This window comes from Dermacentor silvarum, chromosome 1 (genome assembly GCF_013339745.2).
Source record: "Dermacentor silvarum isolate Dsil-2018 chromosome 1, BIME_Dsil_1.4, whole genome shotgun sequence".
NCBI classification, from domain to species: domain Eukaryota; kingdom Metazoa; phylum Arthropoda; class Arachnida; order Ixodida; family Ixodidae; genus Dermacentor; species Dermacentor silvarum.
The window spans coordinates 226,523,147-226,529,146 of record NC_051154.1 but is presented as its reverse complement, the minus strand read 5'-3'; positions in this window follow the sequence as shown (position 1 = coordinate 226,529,146).

Sequence of the window (6,000 nt, the reverse complement as noted above, 5' to 3'; positions counted from 1 at the left end):
GGCGTTTGCTAAGATCGGGGATCGGCGTGACACACGTCGCGAAACGGAGAGTTTCCCGAAGACTCAGGCGTAGTGACCGTCGCCTGACCGCAACGCGTAAAGTGCACTGTAGACAGAGGGATGGCAACTGTCGCCTAACCGCCTCGCGTACAGCGCATTGTAAGCAGAGGGACAAAGGGAAACGTCCTGTAGGCTGTTACAATGGCCGATCACTCGCGGGGGAAAAGAAAAGGCTCTGCTTAGTAGATAATGGGACAGTGCGCGCGCGGGTCTGTCAATGCATTCCCCTCCCAGTACTTGAAAGCGGCTGTTCGAAAGTCGCGGCTACAAGGTGTGTGAGGCAATTTAGCGGGTTTTGCCTTCTTCGCGACGGCACCTTGCGAAATCCCCGGAATGCGCGACCCCCTCGAGTGCGTTTGAAAGAAAGGGGTGCGTTTGGGGCCCGAGAATAAGTAAACAAGGAAGACGGGTCGCAATTTTTTTTTCTTTTGTATTCTGTCTGCCTGAGATTAGTTGAGTTTTGAAAGTTTGAAGCGCGTAAAGAATGCCGCAGTTTTTTGTTGTTAAACTTTCCGGCTCAGGTTAGACTTACGATTTAAAGGGGAGTGTGTACGCGGCGACAGATAAAGAATTGAATTGCAAACAGTGTCAGGGTTGCAAATAGTTTAGAAGGTCACGCGTAGGTTGCGCAAGTTGATGACCGGAGCTTTTGCACGAGTTTGTAATAAGTCGTAGATGGTTTGCCCATTTGTTATCTAGTATATTGGCATTATGTAATGATTATGTAGCTCTCTTGTGCTAAGTGTTACGGACTATGAATTACTGAAGGCCAGCTCTCCCTTGGCCTTCCTGATCCGTGGAAGCTCTAATTCATAATTACTTAGCTTCATTACATAAAGCCAGTTGGTGTCTGTTTGCGAAGACACATCATCGGAAGTTTTTTGGTACTTGTCCGGATCAACAGCACCTTGTGTTTCAGGGTTTTCTTTAGATAGGGGGCAGTCAGATTTTTGGAATTGGTAAAGTCTGGCGATGAGAGTGGCTTGCAGTGGCGCTTGCAGCATTGTGTGTGGCTGACAAAGGTCGCTCCTTGGAGCTTGTCATCTTGTATTTCTGCAGCCCAGTCAGAGCCCACCTATGAAGAAACCTTTGGCGGGAAAATCATCATTCCTGGAAGCAGCGGCCCCATGGCTTTGAGCGAAGCAGGCATCAAACCGGCCGAGCTGCATGGAACAACTCGACCTCCCGATGCATCATCTGGCGGCGGGGGTGCTGTTGTGTCTGGTGGTCCTTCGGGACACAGGAGGCCGGCGCCAACTCAGACGCGCCAACTTGGCGCCCCTTTCTCGCGGCCGAGAATTGTCACCTGGGACTGAGGGATTAGCAGTTGGTCTGCTACCTCATGCGTGGCTAAACGGCAGCGTCGCCCATTGGTGCGGTCCCGTGAATTACCAGCGCCACCCGAACAACGACGACGCTACGCCGACTGCTGCCTTTCGAGACAGCCACCGCCCTACCTGGTTCCGCGAACTGACCGCTATGGAGAGGCGAATCTTGAAAGGGGCCCGTGTCTGGCAATCCCGGGGGAACGACATCAACGTTCGGTTCCCAAGGTGTCAACCGCTGCCTGTGTTCGGGGGCGACCTAGCAAGATTGGAGGCGGAGCCCGGCGAGAAACGACGACACATCACGTGTGGGATATGGCCACCTGATCCAAGATGCTGATTGGCTAAAAGAACTACAGTGCATTCCCTCGTCGAGTGAAAGAGGGAAACGAAAGGGATAAAACAGGGGACTTGAGTGTTGTGAGGAGAGGCTTGACCATGTAGAGACGCTCGACCACGTAGAACGCTCGGAGATGTAAACGCTACTACATGCAAATATGTTAGCACGTAGACGGCTCCAATATCATGGAGCCCATCTTGTAATATACCATGTACTGTGTATATAAAACAGTTTTCTAATCTCCCTGGATATCTCCTCCTCTTCGCACCTGGCACGGCACAATACATGGAACCTTCATGGCTGCTCGGACCGTCGGCTTTCGCAGCAGCAACCAAAACGACCGATGAAATGTCTCCTCTGCAACGGAACAGATCACACGCAGCGTCACTGCAAGGAGGCACTGCAGCTCAACGAGGCAAACACAGTAACTCAGCCAGTATGTGAAATCAAGAGCGCAAGCATTTTGCTGAAGGAAGTCACTTTGAATGGAAAGTTCACTGTCGTTGGGCTCATTGACACAGGCAGTTCTGTCTGTCTCCTGCGTGCCTCCGGAGCAGCGCGATGTGGCATAGAAATCGTTCCTGAGACAACAGCCCTGTATGGTTTTGGAAATAGCACTGTGCCTGCGGCAAAAAGCATTGGAAGGTGCAGGGCTGATTTATGCATTGACGGTGTTTTGGCAAAGAACATACCCATCCTTATAGTTCCAGATGAAGCTCAATCTGTCGATTTACTGGTCGGAAGGACATTCACAGAGTTACCTTACATCGCGTATGCAAGAATTGGAGGTTCTCTGCGGTTTTGGCATTGTAGTGACTATCCGTTCGCTCATCTGAAAGTCACCAAATACTGCAGCTGAGAGCCAAGGAGGAATGCGTATACTCCAGAAGGACACCGTAAACTGGATTACATTGTCTACGGAGCAAAGGATCACAAATCCCGTCGTGTACAGACACTGTGGTCAAAGTGTCCTGCTCGACATGACGCCTGAAGAAGTCATTGTTCTCATGCACCCAGTGGGTGACGGACAGGCTTTCATACAAAAGAGTCAACCGCTTGGACGAGCAACACCTGTAGATGTACTACAGGTTTCTGCTCAAAGCTCAATTATGGATGACACTGAGCAGGGAAGCGAAACGATGAAAGAGCCGCTTGTGCCAACTGAACGACAACCGATACGGCGCTGTGAAGTGACCGTTGGAGCAGAAGCGACCGATGTCGTCTGTGCTCGAAGTGTTTTGTGCTTATCAGAATGCTTTAAAAGGGATGGTAAGGTGTTCAGAATTATTTAGTTCCAGAGTTATAGTTATAGAATTATGAACTCCAGTTCAGAATTATTTAATTTTTCATCTAACTTATTTTGTTGCATATTAACCCTGCTGTTATTCAAGCTTGTGAATTGTATTTGTGGAGTGAATCGTACTGTATTGCCCGTCATCACCACAGCAGTGAAAGATCCAGAGCACCTGGATTGGGAAGCTAACCTCAAGTATGTTGAATGTAGCCTTAACGACGCTGTGAGTAAGAGCTCAGGAAAGACCCCTTATGAAATACTTCATGGTTACAAACCCGTCTTTTATGGGTTAGCCCTGCAAGAGGAGAAAATGGACGGTGAAGACGCTTGGAAGAACCCGAATGAGCTCAGAGAAACTGCACGGGAGCACTCGCTGGAAGAACACGCAAAAAGTAAGCAGCTAGGTGTTGTGTGGGACGCGAGCGTGGCTGGAAATCAGCAGACAGAAGCGAGTAGTGCGTCCCTGAAGAACAAGCAACAACTAACTTTTATTTTCTAATCGTACAGCCTCTACGGCTCGGTTGCGCATCCTCGCACCACTTCGCATTCCCGCACACAACGCGATAAGATTTCACCGAGTCAAAGATGGGAAAGGGTGTCTGGCTGCTGCTGTGCGACCGTGAGGCCGCCACACAGGCATACGACACCCGGCATTACCCTGCAAGGATGTATGATCTGGGCGAAGTGGTATTTTCGAAGACAGCGCCCCAACACAAGGGAAATCCAACAACACAACCCAAGTACCGAGGCCCCTTGGTAATAACTGAAGTGTTGCCTGCCGACACGTTCAGAGCGGCAGAGCTCAACTCAGCTCTGGAAAGAGGTACGCAACGACGGCGCACGTTTCGCAATTGAAGGCGTGGTCGTCGAAAAGTAAAACGTCTCATCTAGACGACGATGCAGAGTCAGACGAATCCGAGCACCAACTTTACCAGGACCAGTGCGACGAGCCTTTGACAGACGCCCACGCAGGCAATTAGTAGTACCTGCCAGACTACGCGACTGCATGCCATAAAACAGCGTTTTGTGTGTGTGTGTGTGTGTGTGTGTGTGTGTGTGTGTGTGTGTGTGTGTGTGTGTGTGTGTGTGTGTGTGTGTGTGTGTGTGCGTGCGTGCGTGCGTGCGTGCGTGTGTGTGTGTGTGTGTGTGTGTGTGTGTGTGTGTGTGTGTGTGTGTGTGTGTGTGTGTGTGTGTGTGTGTGTGTGTGTGTGTGTGTGTGTGTGTGTGTGATTAACTTAACGAGGACATTAAGGTGGTGGTACTACGGCAGCCATCTTGCGAGTAGTTCATATTCTCCCACCCGGGGACGCCACTCAGTCATGACGGAAGAAATGCTCTTTCCCGATGCAGCACAGCGTTATCGCTCGATGCAGGATACGCCTGTGTCACAAAAATAGTTTCGCCCTAAGGGCGAAGCAATGAATGCGATAGCAACACAGCAATGTCATACGAAGTAAGGTGAGCGGCTTTGTTAGCAATATGAATTGTAGTAAACATGAGCTGATTAAGTAAGCAGGTGTGCTGCGGCGTAAGTAGACCGACATGAAGAAAGACTCGATGACCACGAGAACGCGCGTGTGAAACGGTGGTGTTGATGAGAAGCGCTTCCCGTGGGCAGCGCGCGTGCGAAAAGACACACCTGTAGCGCTGCACTGCCGATCCGGGCAGCAATACATGTGTAGCGTGCGTTGGAAAATGTGGCCCGACTATTACTAACTGAATGAACAAGCGTGGTGTGAGCGCGCACAAACAAGCATGAATAGATCACACTGAATGACTGCAGACAACGACCAAGGTATATGTAAACTGGTAGCGAAGCTTCCATAGAAGCCCATACGTTCAAAACATGGCGGCTTATCGGCGGTTCATGGGGCTTAGCGCCATCTGTGTGAGGAGGGAACACTTCCGGCGGAAGAAAACATAATTTGACGTCATATCCGTTAAAAACAGAAGTGACGTCATTTTGTTCTCATAGGCGCGAAATTGGTTTTCGGAGGCCTGCCATTAGAGCTGTATATTCAAATGCCCCGCCATTCGACTTGATGGGCGTTCCGAGCTTTCAGCGCGGAAAGCGATGCAGGAAAAGGTCAGTTGTACGGGTGACGAAATCGCATCGCTGCACAGAACATACTTTCTTTGGAGGCCGACGAACGCTTTGGGCGTAGATTGCGTAGAGTGCTCGTCCTTTCGTCGGACGCCAAGCCCGTCGGCCAGCGCTGTCCCACGAAAACAACTAAAGTAAACAAGTATCAGACGGTCGCAACTCACTGCTTTTGACTGTACAGGTTAAGAAACAATAAAACTACCCGCGTCACCTGCTTCAGACAAACGTCGACATGCAAAGCAACACAACATGTGAGGGGGAGCGTATTGTAACAGGTTAACTTTACGAGCGTGCCTTTCCATGCACTCCAAGAGCTGCATTGCATTGCAAGTGATAGCGGCGTCAACGCCCGCCGCTATCGATGGGCGCTCACATGGTGGGCGCTGAAAAAATGTATTTATTCATGATGATCAAGTAAAATAGAGTTGTATCTCCTCGCCATGCGTATATAAAATGGATTAGGAATATTATTCTCGTTGAATGAATATAACTGCGTGTCGCTTTAATTAAAAAACGTCTTTTTTCTTTCCCAGTGTTTATTCCCTCCAAACATAGTCGCGCTTCAATCGCTGCTCCCATAACCACCCTTGCTGATGTTGGTGACAATTGGTTCTGAACCGCTTTTCGCCCGAAGCTTCGTGACCTATGTGGATCAACCTTGCAACGACGGTCAAAACGCTGGCAGCAAGCCCATACGCTGCAGCGGGCGTAGGTACGTGCAGTCTATCGCTTCAACAGAAACTGAGCGGCGAATACACAGCGCATAAAGGTCAGAGCCGTGTGGAGATAAGAGACGGTGCGGCGAGCGACGAGCGCGGTTGTTGGCAGAGTAGAAGTGCGCCCCCCCCCCCCCCGCTCCCTCCGGCGCTGGCTTCCC